Raw genomic sequence first — 17157 nt, forward strand, 5'->3', positions numbered from 1 at the left:
TGAACTAGAACTGAACTAGAACTGAACTAGAACTGAACTAGAACTGAACTAGAACTGAACTAGAACTGAACTAGAACTGAACTAGAACTGAACTAGAACTGAACTAGAACTGAACTAGAACTGAACTAGAACTGAACTAGAACTGAACTAGAACTGAACTAGAACTGAACTAGAACTGAACTAGAACTGAACTAGAACTGAACTAGAACTGAACTAGAACTGAACTAGAACTGAACTAGAACTGAACTAGAACTGAACTAGAACTGAACTAGAACTGAACTAGAACTGAACTAGAACTGAACTAGAACTGAACTAAACTGAACTAGAACTGAACTAGAACTGAACTAGAACTGAACTAGAACTGAACTAGAACTGAACTAGAACTGAACTAGAACTGAACTAGAACTGAACTAGAACTGAACTAGAACTGAACTAGAACTGAACTAGAACTGAACTAGAACTGAACTAGAACTGAACTAGAACTGATGAACTAGAACTGAACTAGAACAGAACTAGAACTGAACTAGAACTGAACTAGAACTGAACTAGAACAGAACTAGAACTGAACTAGAACTGAAATAGAACTGAACTAGAACTGAACTAGAACTGAAATAGAACTGAAATAGAACTGAACTAGAACTGAACTAGAACTGAACTAGAACTGAACTAGAACTGAACTAGAACTGAACTAGAACTGAACTAGAACTGAACTAGAACTGAACTAGAACTGAACTAGAACTGAACTAGAACTGAACTAGAACTGAACTAGAACTGAACTAGAACTGAACTAGAACTGAACTAGAACTGAACTAGAACTGAACTAGAACTGAACTAGAACTGAACTAGAACTGAACTAGAACTGAACTAGAACTGAACTAGAACTGAACTAGAACTGAACTAGAACTGAACTAGAACTGAACTAGAACTGAACTAGAACTGAACTAGAACTGAACTAGAACTGAACTAGAACTGAACTAGAACTGAACTAGAAACTGAACTAGAACGGAACTAGAACTGACTAGAACTGAACTAGAACGAACTAGAACTGAACTAGAAACTGAACTAGAACTGAACTAGAACTGAACTAGACTGAACTGAATAGAACTGAACTAGAACTGAACTAGAACTGAACTAGAATGAACTAGAACTGAACTAGAACTGAACTAGAAACTGAACTAGAACTGAACAGAACTAGAAGAACTGAACTAGAACTGAACTAGAACTAAACTAGAACTGAACTAGAACTGAAATACAAAAATAATGCGGTATGAAGCTATTATATTTAAATAATAATAGTAAATTTTTTTCTAGATATTTGCATATTCTATTTTCTTAAATCCATAAAACACGTTCTGTATTACTTATCTTAAATTTTTTCAATATAATCTTATTTAATGCAATTAAGTGGAGTGACGCCAATTAATTATAACAACTCCATGCAATTGTTTTACATTCTTTTTTTTGTAAATGAAAAAACAAAAAGAAGTCATAGTGTTTTTATTTGTATGTAAGTTTTTTGTCATTTTAATTAAATAGAAATATTATAATTGAATACGACCTGACTGGAGTCAGACAATTAAAGTTTTGCAATTAAATAAATGACATAAATAAAACAAATATTTTCAGTATTAAGGTTGATGATGACGACATCAACACAACTACACACAGATACGCACACGTAAACAAATACATTAATTTTGTACAACATTTAAAAGGTTCACATAAAGTATTTTGTTGTTCGTATGTACGTTTGTATGAGGCGTGAGAAATGCATTTAATTTTCGTAACAACCGGGGCTCCAGTCAATATGGCGGCGAGTGACTAAAACTAAAGTGTGCAAATATGTACTTTGTGTATATTTCCTCGAACACACATATGTACATACAAATGTGTACAAGTGAGGCTGTTTTTTATGTTATGTACGTAAATGTATGTAAATAGTTTTAATAGATTTACGATTTTTGTATATATTGTATGACATGCATATATGTATATCAATGCGTACTTGTAGTAGAATTCTACTTCATAGTCAATCTATTTATTGTAAATATCCTATAAATCTGTTGTACATTTTTTTTGTTCATTTGTCTGTTTAAACAGGTAATATGAAAGGTGTCGGTGGATGACACTTATAGAAGGAACTATAAAAAGGATTAGAGTCATCACTCAAGTCTAGTCTATAGTCGAGACTTGAATCCAGTCTCAACTGTGTTGTAATGTACAATCTCGATTACAATATACATATGTATTTCATGGGATCTACTATATCTTAATATAGTAAGATGTAGTCTCTCACAAAAACTAGTTTTGATTATAGTTAATCTAGTCTGTAGGCTAAATGGATTACACTCCAGTTCAAGGTCTGAAATTGGTGTACCTATCCCAAATATCCAGAAACTTATGTTTCAAACCATAAAAAGAATACTATATTTAAACTTTCTTCCGAATAGGGTAAAAAATAATTTTTAATAAAAGGATTTAAGTATTTTTTCCGTATATTGTTTCATTTTATATTTTTTTCCATTAGTTTTACTAAAATGTTGTAAAAGTCATACAGCACAAAATGTCGCGACATAATGTATAACGACGCCAAATGGCATAAATTTCAATTAAATTTGAAAAAACAACAAACAGTAAAGACAACAAACATCCAGTAACAGCAATGAAAACAAAAACATGAGAAATATTTTATTTTTATTTTATGTTGCCATCGTTGTTGTTTAACTCATTTTGTATTAAAAAAAAGGTTTTAACTAAATGTAATTACCTCCCTGATTGCAATTACTTTATGGATATAAATACTGTTTTGTTTTTAAAATTTTTTTATTATTGTTGTACTTGAACAGACAAATGTACAGGGTATTTTTTTAAACCCTATAGAACTTGAATAACACTGAAAATTGAAAATTATTTCGCTCATACAGAGGCGCATTCTGTCCACTTTTTTAAGACAACAACGTTGGGCACCAACGCGTCACTACATTGACATCACAAGGAACCACAAAAAATAATTGAATGGTGTCAAATAGCAAAACTTGATCTCGAAATCAAGTTACTGCCAAATCGTGACTTTAATAAATCGATGATTGCTGTCACCGACTAACCAGAGTTTACCTAACATAAATGTCAAAAAGTAAGAGAGTAAACCTAGATTCAAAAGTTCTATCGGGCTCTACAAAGCACCCATTATTTTTATGTAAATGGAGTTATACTACTTGCATAGATATATACATATTTCTATATGTTTGTTCAATACACATCATTTTTGTTTGTAAGTATGTATATTTAAATGCTTATGTACACTTATAACTATGTGTGTGTAATGAAAAAAAATATGTACGCTTTTACAATAGAAAAGCTACGAAAACTTTGTCTACAAATATTTCATGTTTTTACGAAATACACTTAAATAAACATACACATACATAAAGTCAAATTGAAATTTTCCTTTATGTATAGATGGGTGGTAGTGTAGATCTGTGTAATAGTATTAATAAAAGTAAAGGGTGACTTGCTAATTTAATTAACTAATCCACTATAGACTAGCCTATAAACTCCACTATAGAATAGACTATATACTAGTTTGCAGACAATATTATAGACTAGATAACTGACTAACCTATAGACTATATAATAGACTATAGGCTAGACAGTATACCAAACTCTAGGATACGGACAAAACTATATACCATAGACTTTAGATTATACTATAGACTAGACTCTACACTTGACTATAGACTAGACTCTACACTAGACTATAGACTAGACTATAGACTATACTATAGACTAGACTATAGACTAGACTATAGACTAGACTATAGACTAGACTATAGACAAGACTATAGACTAGACTATAGACTAGATTATAGACTAGACTGTAGACTAGATTATAGACTAGACTATAGACAAGACTATAGACTAGACTATACTATAGACTAGACTATAGACTAGACTATAGACTAGACTATACTATAGACTAGACTATAGACTGGACTATACTATAGACTAGACTATAGACTAGACTATAGACTAGACTATACTATAGACTAGACTATAGACTAGACTATAGACTAGACTATAGACTAGACTAGACTATAGACTAGACTATAGACTAGACTATAGACTAGACTATAGACTAGACTATAGACTAGACTATAGACTATTTTGATTACTAAAGATGCAATTTAGGAAGAACTAGACTATAGACTAGACTATAGACTAGACTATAGACTAGACTATAGACTAGACTATAGACTAGACTATAGACTAGACTATAGACTAGACTATAGACTAGACTATAGACTAGACTATAGACTAGACTATAGACTAGACTATAGACTAGACTATAGACTAGACTATAGACTAGACTATAGACTAGACTATAGACTAGACTATAGACTAGACTATAGACTAGACTATAGACTAGACTATAGACTAGACTATAGACTAGACTATAGACTAGATTATAGACTAGACTGTAGGACTATAGACTAGACTATAGACTAGACTATAGACTAGACTATATAGACTAGACTATAGACTAGACTATAGACTAGACTATAGACTAGACTATAGACTAGACTATAGACTAGACTATAGACTAGACTATAGACTAGACTATAGACTAGACTATAGACTAGACTATAGACTAGACTATAGACTAGACTATAGACTAGACTATAGACTAGACTATAGACTAGACTATAGACTAGACTATAGACTAGACTATAGACTAGACTATAGACTAGACTATAGACTAGACTATAGACTAGAATATAGACTAGACTATAGACTAGACTATAGACTAGAATATAGACTAGACTATAGACTAGACTATAGACTAGACTATAGACTAGACTATAGACTAGACTATAGACTAGACTATAGACTAGACTATAGACTAGACTATAGACTAGACTATAGACTAGACTATAGACTAGACTATAGACTAGACTATAGACTAGACTATAGACTAGACTATAGACTAGACTATAGACTAGACTATAGACTAGACTATAGACTAGACTATAGACTAGACTATAGACTAGACTATAGACTAGACTATAGACTAGACTATAGACTAGATTATAGACTAGACTGTAGACTAGATTATAGACTAGACTATAGACAAGACTATAGACTAGACTATACTATAGACTAGACTATAGACTAGACTATAGACTAGACTATACTATAGACTAGACTATAGACTAGACTATAGACTATACTATAGACTAGACTATAGACTAGACTATAGACTAGACTATAGACTAGACTATAGACAAGACTATAGACTAGACTATAGACTAGATTATAGACTAGACTGTAGACTAGATTATAGACTAGACTATAGACAAGACTATAGACTAGACTATACTATAGACTAGACTATAGACTAGACTATAGACTAGACTATACTATAGACTAGACTATAGACTGGACTATACTAGACTAGACTATAGACTAGACTATAGACTAGACTATACTATAGACTAGACTATAGACTAGACGATAGAACTAGACTAGACTATAGACTAGACTATAGACTAGACTATAGACTAGACTAGACTAGACTATAGACTAGACTATAGACTAGACTATAGACTAGACTATAGACTAGACTATAGACTAGACTATAGACTAGACTATAGACTAGACTATAGACTAGACTATAGACTAGACTATAGACTAGACTATAGACTAGACTATAGACTAGACTATAGACTAGACTATAGACTAGACTATAGACTAGACTATAGACTAGACTATAGACTAGACTATAGACTAGACTATAGACTAGACTATAGACTAGACTATAGACTAGACTATAGACTAGACTATAGACTAGACTATAGACTAGACTATAGACTAGACTATAGACTAGACTATAGACTAGACTATAGACTACTATAGACTAGACTATAGACTAGACTATAGACTAGACTATAGACTAGACTATAGACTAGACTATAGACTAGATATAGACTAGACTGTAGACTAGATTATAGACTAGACTATAGACAAGACTATAGACTAGACTATACTATAGACTAGACTATAGACTAGACTATAGACTAGACTATACTATAGACTAGACTATAGACTAGACTATAGACTAGACTATACTATAGACTAGACTATAGACTAGACTATACTATAGACTAGACTATAGACTAGACTATACTATAGACTAGACTATAGACTAGACTATAGACTAGACTATAGACTAGACTATAGACTAGACTATAGACTAGACTATAGACTAGACTATAGACTAGACTATAGACTAGACTATAGACTAGACTATAGACTAGACTATAGACTAGACTATAGACTAGACTATAGACTAGACTATAGACTAGACTATAGACTAGACTATAGACTAGACTATAGACTAGACTATAGACTAGACTATAGACTAGACTATAGACTAGACTATAGACTAGACTATAGACTAGACTATAGACTAGACTATAGACTAGACTATAGACTAGACTATAGACTAGACTATAGACTAGACTATAGACTAGAACTATAGACTAGACTATAGACTAGACTATAGACTAGACTATAGACTAGACTATAGACTAGACTATAGACTAGACTAATACTAGACTATAGACTAGACTCTAGACTAGACTATAGACTAGACTATAGACTAGACTATAGAATAGACTATAGACTAGACCTATAGACTAGACTATAGACCTAGACTATAGACTAGACTATAGACTAGACTATAGACTAGACTATAGACTAGACTATAGACTAGACTATAGACTAGACTATAGACTAGACTATAGACTAGACTATAGACTAGACTATAGACTAAAATATAGACTAGACTATAGATTGGATTACAGATTAGAGTAGGGGTTTTTCTATAGACTAGATTATAGGCTCAACTATAGATAAGACTACGACTAAACTATGGACTACAGTATAGACTAGATAATAGAATGTACAAGGGAACCTCAAGTTGTCCCCACTTTATACAACACTATTGCCACCATAGTCATAAAAATGTATTAAGCCACTTACATCCTTTCAATAGTACCAAATGCTTTCACTTAAGTTTACCATATATTAGAGTATATGTCTATAAAAATATTTATTTTTAACTTTTGCAAAATTTGTTTTTATTTTTGTTAGCAACAATATTTGCAACAATTGATTATTGCCATTACTCTACTGCTTCTGCTACTTTTGCATTTGCTGCTATATTATATTAATGTTATTGTTGCCCCTTACTAATTTTACTATCATCGTGTGTAGTTATTATTTGCTACAACCAGAAGAAAGACAATTTCACTTAATTGATAGTTTGTTTGAGTATAATTATAGTCAATATTCATTTAAAGCAAACATAGTATACATAGTACATGAAGCACACACTTTAAAAACATGAAAATTACACCAACCAATCACAAACAAACGAACTGTAGCAAAATCATATACATATGAGTTACACGCACAATTATACGCATACACAGTTAAACAGACATGTACGTATGTATAGACATAGATAAATACATATACTAAATATGAAAGATAATACTTAAAAAATTTATATAATTCATTGCTTTCATTCATTGCAACTTGTATACATAATGGCAATAACAAAAGCAACAAATAACAAAAACAACAACAACAGCAGTAACAGACAACAACATACTTGTTTACATGCAATCTCATGTTGCAATTTTACATTTTGAAAACACTAACAACATCATTATGACAAATACACACATGTAGACGACGTTCTTTGTGTGTTGCAAGTACATTATGTTTCTATATGTGTGTGTATTTTTGTATACTACTTTTAAACACGCTTATTGTTCATAGATGCAGACAATAACCAATTAACTGTAACTTTAACAAACAAACAAGCAAAAAAAAACAGCAACAACAACTGTATGTATTTAGTTATAATTGTGTTAAATAAGTTTATACTGTATTTTAACTCGTATTGATAACTAATTGTGTTCAGTTTGCAATTTTTCAAATAAATATACACTTTGATCAGAAATTTAATTTAATTTGAGAAAATAAAGGTAAGTCCGGTGAAATGATACACATAATTAAGTTATAAATTAAGACATTGATAATTTGCAATAATTTGAACTAAAAGCTTGGAAATGGTATTGATATTTTAGCCGATATTACGGTTAAGAATATAGTGAAGTCCAGACTACAGACGACAGAAGCAAATATATACATAAATATGTATATGATATGCATGAGACTAAAACCGACACTGTAGTATATGACATATGTAGGCGGACTCTAGTCTCGATCTTTTATAAAAGCAGAACTTTTTCGAAAACCTACATTAAAAGAAAAAATTTTCTACAATTATCTTTAAAAAGAGAAGATTTTGCGAATTTTGTAAAAAAAAGATAAATTTTTGCGAATTTTATATAAAAAGTTTTTTTTTTTCGAATATATAAAAGAGAGAAGTTGCCTAAAATATTTCTATAAAAAAGAGAAATCTTCGATAATTTTAAAAGAAGAAAAATATTCGAAAATTCTTTATAAGAAAGAAATTTTTGCAAATGTTTATAGAGAAATTTTTGAAAATTTTCTATAAAAGAAGAAAAATGTTCGAAAATTGTACATAAAATGAAAAATTTTCAAACATTCCCTATAAAAGAGATACTTTTTACATTTTTCTATAAAGAAGAAAATTATTCGAAAATTGTCTGTAAAAAGAGAAATTTAAGAAAATGTTTGAAAATTTTCATTAAAATGAGAAATGTTGGAAATTTTTCTATAAAAAGAGACATTTTCGGAAATTTTCTATGAAAATTTAAATTTTTAGGATATTTTCTATAAAAGGATATTTTTAGAATATTTTCTATGAAAAGAAAATTTTGAAGAAAGGAAAAATTTGCTAAATTAAAACCAATTAAATTTTTTCTTGATTTGTTTACATAGCGGATCAACTTCAAACCAAAGATAATAATTTACACTGCGTATACATAATAAACTACACATATGTATTTTTCATACGCCACCATGTATTTGTTAGTTAAAAAATATATGTATGTATTTATATTACGATTGAAATATCGATCGTAGACCACATAAAGCATATGTATATAACATATATTCTTTTGAACGCACAATAGGGCACAAAACAAAAGAAGTAGGAGGAGAAATTTTCCAAAAAATTTGCCAAATGGCCAGAAATTGGTTGTATTAAAAATTTGCAGTAGTTTTGTATAAAAAAATTTTCTATACATTATGAATATTTCAAAACTTTATATATGCCCCTATTATGGTTTACAACTCAACTCTTCTTTAGTTGAAATTTTGCTCTTTGGTATTATCGATAACAACTTAAAATTTAAAGTTGAAATTTATTACAACTTTTTTGAACAAAATTACAACTTATCAAAAGCAGTTGTAACAAATTACAACTCAATTGTTTAGAATAAATTTTTAAAATAAAACAAGGTAAAGTTTTTTTTTTTAAATTTTCTTAAATTTCATTAATCACTGATTTTAAGCGAATTTACAATAAAAAGATGTTTGTCATTTACGAAAAACAGAAATTCATAAACTTTTCACTTAATTTTATGATAAAAAAGCACTTTTTAGGTTGGCAACATCAACACAATTACAACTGAAATTGGTTGTAATTCATAATACCAAATATAAGTTGAGTTGTTTCAATTTCAACTCAACTGAGTTGAGTTGTAAACCATAATAGGGGCAATAAAGAGCTAACTTGAAATAATTTTTTGTATTAAGAGAGATTTTTTTAATATATTCCATAAAAAAAGAATTTATCTTTTCGACATTTTGTATAAAAGACAAAATTTTCTGTAAAAAGATAATTATTTTGTATGAAAAAAAAAAACTTAAAATGAGAGATTTAAATTTTTCTTCATCTGTTCACATAGCGGAACAACTTCAAACAAAGGAAAATAATTGACACTGCGTATACGTAATAAATAATACCCATGTATCAGTCATACGCCACCGTGTTAAGTTACCTCCTTTAGGTTAGTACTACTGGATAGTAGGCCAGACACAATTTTTCAGCTCTATTGGTCAAGAACTGCCGGAGCTAGAGGGGATCAAAGTTGTACTTTTTGGACATAATAAACTAACGAAAATGAAAGAAAGAAAAAGAAAGAAAAACAGAAAGAAAGAAAGAAAGAAAGAAAAGAAAGAAAGAAAGATAAGTAACTAACTAACTAACTAACTAACTAACTAACTAAACTAACTAACTAACTAACTAACTAACTAACTACTAACTAACTAACTAAACTAAAACTAACTAACTAACTACTAACTAACTAACTAACTAACTAACTAACTAACTAACTAACTAACTAACTAACTAACTAACTAACTACTAACTAACTAACACTAACTAACTAACTACTAACTACTAACACTAACTAACTAACTAACTAACTAACTAACTAACTAACTAACTAACTACTAACTAACTAACTAACTCTAACTAACTAACTACTAACTAACTAACTAACTAACTAACTAAACTACTAACTAACTAACTAACTAACTAACTAACTAACTAACTAACTAACTAACTAACTAACTAACTAACTAACTAACTAACTAACTAACTAACTAACTAACTAACTAACGAACTAACTAACTAACTAACTAACTAACTAACTAACTAACTAACTAACTACTAACTAACTAACTACTAACTAACTAACTAACTAACTAACTAACTACTAACTAACTAACTAACTACTAACTAACTAACTAACTAACTAACTAACTAACTAACTAACTAACTAACTAACTAACTAACTAACTAACTAACTAACTAACTAACTAACTAACTAACTAACTAACTAACTAACTAACTAAACTAACTAACTAACTAACTAACTACTAACTAACTAACTAACTAACTAACTAACGAACTAACTAAACTAACTAACTACTAACTAACTAACTAACTAACTTACTAACTAACTAACTAACTAACTAACTAACTAACTAACTAACTAACTACTAACTAACTAACTAACTACTAACTAACTAACTAACTAACTAACTACTAACTAACTAACTAACTACTAACTAACTAACTAACTAACTAACTACTAACTAACTAACTAACTAACTACTAACTAACTCTACTAACTAACTAACTAACTAACTACTAACTAAACTACTAACTAACTACTAACTAACTAACTACTAACTAACTAACACTAACTAACTAACTAACTAACTAACTAACTAACTAACTAACTAACTAACTAACTAACTAACTAACTAACTAACTAACTAACTAACTAACTAACTAAACTAACTAACTACTAACTAACTAACTAACTACACCTAACTAACTAACTAAATAACTAACTAATGACTAACTAACTAAATAACTAACTAACTAACTAACTAAACTAACTAACTAACTAACTAACTAACTAACTACTAACTAACTAACTACTAACTAAACTAACTAACTAACTAACTAACTAAACTAACTGTTCATATAGCGGAACACTTCAAACAAAGAAAATAATTGACACTGCGTATACGTAATAAATAATACCTATGTATCAGTCATACGCCACCGTGTTAGAAAAATATGTTTTTTAATATATGGGCAATTTCGCGTCAAATGATCCTACTCAAAACAGACAAATTTTTAGCTCTATCGGTCAAGAAATGCCGGAGCTAGAGGGGAACCCGGAAATCATATTGTAAAGTATGGCGAGCCGAGACATTATACACACTTCCAAGTTCTGAGACATTATAAAACGCCCTTCCAAAATTTACTTTAAATTTACAACACAGGTTTTGATGATGCGTATATAAAATTCAGCTCAGCCGAATATAACACTCTTACTTGTTTTTTAACAAAATATTCCATATACAAAAATTAACTTTATTAATTGTTCTTATGGCAACATGTTTTAATTTCTTAATTTAATTTTATCCTAACAACATATTTATTTATATTTGTTTAAAATTGCTTATTAGTTCTAGTATTTGACAATGCTTGCAAAAATAAACAAAATTCAGGAACAGCAATAAATGAACAACTTTTTGTTTTTGGTATGTCGCCCCATATTTAATGGATGTAATACCTACCAACATTCAGCACAATCAACAATAGCCAGACCAACAAGAATGTCAAAATACCAAAATAACCCCACTTTTTGGTTAATATGTGAAAAAACACAACTTCAATATTATTCAAAAGGAGGGTGTGTAGAGGACAACAGAAAATGGCTAATATACATATATAGTATCTGTAAACTGTATGTTTTTTTTTTTCTGTTTTTGTTCTATTGGTTTGGGTAACAAATTCATAAAATGATTGTTGAAACATACCTTGAATATATACATACATACTTAATAAAAAAATCATTCAAAACAAAAAAAAAAAAAAAAAAAAAACACAGAAATGAAACCGAGAAATCCCTTTGTTACTTCATCAAAATTTATAGATATGTATGTATATTAGAGGTGTCCAAAAAATATCGGATTACAAATTGAATATGAGTAAAATCCAAAAAAGTCTTATTATTAATCAACTTTTACGATTTTCAGTCGATTTTCAGAACGTGTTCCCTTTATTCGATTGGACCAAAATTTAACACCTATAAGTTTTAGACACTAAGGAACAAAAAACTTATCTGAACTAAGATATTTTTTGTATAACTCTAATTCACACTCACTGACTTTTACAAACATGTAAATGTATACTTACACTTGCAACAGTAGTACATCAATAATCATAAAACAAACTACATAAATACATACATATAACTAAATACAGTGGATGGAAAGCTAATGGAAATTAATTACATTTTAGTGTTTATTGGATTTTCTATAAGACAAATGTAGTTAAATCTAATTGTATAAGATACGAGTAAAGCATATCATTGGGAAACTCAGGCAGAATGACCAAATTTGATACATATGTATGTATGAAGACTATATTCTAGTATATAGAAGAGATCATATTCCAGACTTACATACATATATGGGGATTTTCGTGTCAAGTGACCAAGGTTAGTACTACGGGATAGTAGGTTGGATAGTCTCATAATGGGATGCGAGTGGGACAAAAGGAGACGATATTTCATCCTAAAAAGATGACTTCAGTTTTTAAACTGGGGAAGTCGAGAGTATCAGTTTAGGAAATGCACATGCTAAGGCGAAAGCTAATGCGAATGTAAAACTTGGATATTATTTAGTTCGTTAGTAGTAGTTAGTTAGTTAGTTAGTTAGTTAGTTAGTTAGTCCAGTTAGTTTTAGTAGGTTAGTTAGTTAGTTTAGTTATTTCGTTAGTTAGTTAGTTAGTTAGATAGTTAGTTAGTTTAGTGAGTTAGTTTCGTTAGTTAGTTAGTTAGTTAGATAGGGTTAGTTAGAGTAGTTAGTTAGTTAGTTAGTTAGTTAGTTAGTTAGTTAGTTGTTAGTTAGTTAGTTAGTTAGTTAGTTAGTTAGTTAGTTAGTTTTAGTTAGTTAGTTTAGTTAGTTGTTAGTTAGTTCGTTATGTAGTTAGTAGTTAGTTAGTAGTTAGTTAGTTAGTTAGTAGTTAGTTAGTAGTAGTTAGTTAGTTAGTTAGTTCGTTAGTTAGTTAGTTAGTTAGTTAGTTAGTTAGTAGTTTAGTTAGTTTAGTTAGTTAGTTAGTTAGTTAGTTAGTTAGTTAGTTAGTTAGTTAGTTAGTTAGTTTAGTTAGTTAGTTAGTAGTTAGTTAGTTAGTTAGTTAGTTAGTTAGTTAGTTAGGTAGTTAGTTAGTTAGTTAGTTAGTTAGTAGTTAGGTAGTTAGTTAGTTAGTTAGTTAGTTAGTTAGTAGTTAGTAGTAGTTAGTTAGTTAGTTAGTAGTTAGTTAGTTAGTTAGTTAGTTAGTAGTTAGTTAGTAGTTAGTTAGTTAGTTAGTAGTAGTTAGTTAGTTAGTTAGTAGTTAGTTAGTAGTTAGTTAGTAGTTAGTTAGTTAGTTAGTAGTAGTTAGTTAGAGTTAGTTAGTTAGTTAGTTAGTTAGTTAGTTAGTTAGTAGTTAGTAGTTAGTTAGTTAGTTAGTTAGTTAGTAGTTAGTTAGTTAGTTAGTAGTAGTTTAGTTAGTTAGTTAGTTAGTAGTTAGTTAGTTAGTTAGTTAGTTAGTTAGTTAGTTAGTTAGTTAGTAGTTAGTTAGTTAGTTAGTTAGTAGTAGTTAGTTAGTTAGTTAGTTAGTTAGTTAGTAGTTAGTTAGTAGTAGTAGTTAGTTAGTTAGTTAGTTAGTAGTTAGTAGTTAGTTAGTTAGTTAGTTAGTTAGTTAGTAGTTAGTTAGTTAGTAGTAGTTAGTTAGTTAGTTAGTTAGTTAGTTAGTTAGTTAGGTTAGTTAGTTAGTTAGTAGTTAGTTAGTAGTTAGTTAGTTAGTTAGTAGTTAGTTAGTTAGTAGTTAGTTAGTAGTTAGTTAGTTAGTTAGTTAGTAGTTAGTTAGTTAGTAGTTAGTTAGTTATTAGTTAGTTAGTTAGTTAGTTAGTTAGTTAGTAGTAGTTAGTTAGGTAGTTAGTTAGGTAGTTAGTTAGTTAGTTAGTTAGTTAGTTAGTTAGTTAGTAGTTAGTTAGTTAGTTAGTTAGTTAGTAGTAGTTAGTTAGTAGTTATTAGTTAGTTAGTTAGTTAGTTAGTTAGTTAGTAGTAGTTCAGTTTTCTTCGTTCGTTCGTTGTTCGTTCGTTCGTTTCGTTCGTTCGTTCGTTCGTTCGTTCGTTCGCGTTCTTCGTTTTCGTTCGTTCGTTCGGTTCGTTCGTTGGTTTCGTTTCGTTAGTTCGTTCGTTCGTTCGTTTCGTTCGTTCGTTAGTTAGTTAGTTCGTCAGCTCATGTCATAATACCACGTTTGAACCCTCACCAAACGTGCTTATATTCATTACAATACTTTAACTTCGATAGAAGTCGGCAGATGTGAAAGTCTTTTGATGACCTTATGAAATTTCGGAATGATCGCGCCTCATTTGACACTTAGCTCCATGCAAAGCCCCCCTTCACAAAGTGACGTTAGTGTCCCCAATCCACAAGTTTTATCATGATATGTCTCTTTCAGAAAATTTGTCTTTAGTCAATAAATTGTTCAAATATATCAGGACTAAGATAAATTTTATATCTAATATTAATAACTGTATAGGGTATCATATGTTTCCCGACCATACTATTCTACTTTTATTTTATAATATCCACTGTCTTTCCTAAATCACATACATACATTCCTTTTAAATAGTTGTTTGAATTTCTATATGCAATGATTGAACGGACAGGTTGGTTGTTTGAAATAAAAAAAAGAAAACAAACGAAATCAAAGTAGAATAAGCTAAACAAAAATGCGTAAATTAAAAATACACCAAAAACCTATTGTAAAATTACTGACTAAGGTATTAATTTTGTTATTTTCATTCACTATTTTTTCATGGTTTTTGATGATTTTTTGTTTGCATGTAATAACTGTAAATATTTTCATTTATTAAGGGATCCTTTTACAATAAACCAAAAAATTACAATGAAATCAAATAACACACAGCTAGTAAAATTTCCCGATAAACTAATAGATATTTTATTTTTAAATGATAAAACAACAGTATGAAAGAGAAAATATTTAGTTACTTCCTGGAAAATTTAATAATAAGCTGATGTAGTTTTAATGAAATCAAATCAAATTTGTATGGGTGAATATTTTTGAACTTAGTTGGAAATATTTGATGTAAAAGTAATAACAAATTTGCTAAATATAATTTTAAAAACATTAACTTTTTTCGCAGAAATGTTTTTAATACACGTCCAGGCTGCATTTATTTTTTGAAACTAAGAGATTATAAATGGTAAGCTGACTTTCCAGGAGATTTATAAGTTTTATTGAACTTTATAAAATTAGAAATTAAATGATCACAATAAATTTAGAAATAAAATCAAAGCTTTGATCCCAAATTTATCACAGAACAATCCAACTTGCCACCAACAGACCAGTAGACTTAAATCAATTTGAAACACGTGATTTATTATCCTTTTACAAATAAACACCAACAGAAATTAAGATCATCCTTTCGTGTTCATGCAAATTTTGTGAGTAAATCATTTAGGCAATCTAAAAAGCATTTATTTAATTACTTTATTAAGCTTTAAAAGTCTACCCTTTGTTATGAATGTTTCCTTTCCATCCTTTTTTGCATTTTTTTCGTTTCTCACCCGGCTAAAGTGTCTTTAGCTGTCATAATTTAAAATCCTGCCTTTTCATACTGTTCGCTTTATATTCTCCTTCATTTTGCCGTATTTTTTCATAAAAAAGAGGCATGCAAACAACAACTACAAAAAAAAATTACATAAAAAAGAGAAGTGTTTATGTGTCTGTAACATCATCACAACATGCATTTTCAACATGTTGTCATGGTCATTTTGCTCATACTCTCATACCATATCACTGGTCCCTCTCCCAGTACTTTTTCACTGTCTGTCTACTTTGGTATTATGTAAAGCACAGTATGAGTTTATGTTTATATGCGACTGAGTGTATTTGTCCATTTTGCCGTGTCTGTCTACCGGTTTATCCTTGTCTGTACCTTTCCACCATTTGTGTACTTGTAATAATTTAACATATCGTGCTGCTTGTACTTTTTTGCCTCCTTTCCTTTATACACATCAGGGAATTCCAGTTATTTTTGTGCTTGTTTTTATTTTTACTGATGTCATAATTTACAACCATCGTGGGTGATGTACGAGGATTGGCGAAAATTTATTCTAAAATGAGAATTTTTTGAAAATTTTCCATAAAAAAGAAATTTATAGAAAATTTTGTATAAAAAGAGAATTTCTTGAAAATATTAGATAAAATCACTTTTTATAAAAAATTATCGCTAAATTCTCTTTCGAAAATTTTGTGAAAAAAGAGAATTTATCGAAAATTTTCTATTAAAAGAGAATTTATCGAAAATTTTCTATTACAAGAGAATTTATCGAAAATTTTCTATTAAAAGAGAATTTATCGAAAATTTTCTATTAAAAGAGAATTTATCGAAAATTTTCTATTAAAAGAGAATTTTCTTGAAAATTTTCTATAAAAATTTTCTTAAAAAAATTCTATAAAAAAATTTTTCTATAAAAAAAGAATTTATTAAAAATTTTCTTTAAAAAATTTTTTTGAGAAAATGTTCTTTAATAAGAATAGTTATCTAAAA

This window comes from Lucilia sericata, unplaced genomic scaffold, assembly GCF_015586225.1.
Source record: "Lucilia sericata isolate MDLA Ls3-8-SP2 unplaced genomic scaffold, ASM1558622v1 Contig001806F_arrow, whole genome shotgun sequence".
NCBI lineage: Eukaryota > Metazoa > Arthropoda > Insecta > Diptera > Calliphoridae > Lucilia > Lucilia sericata.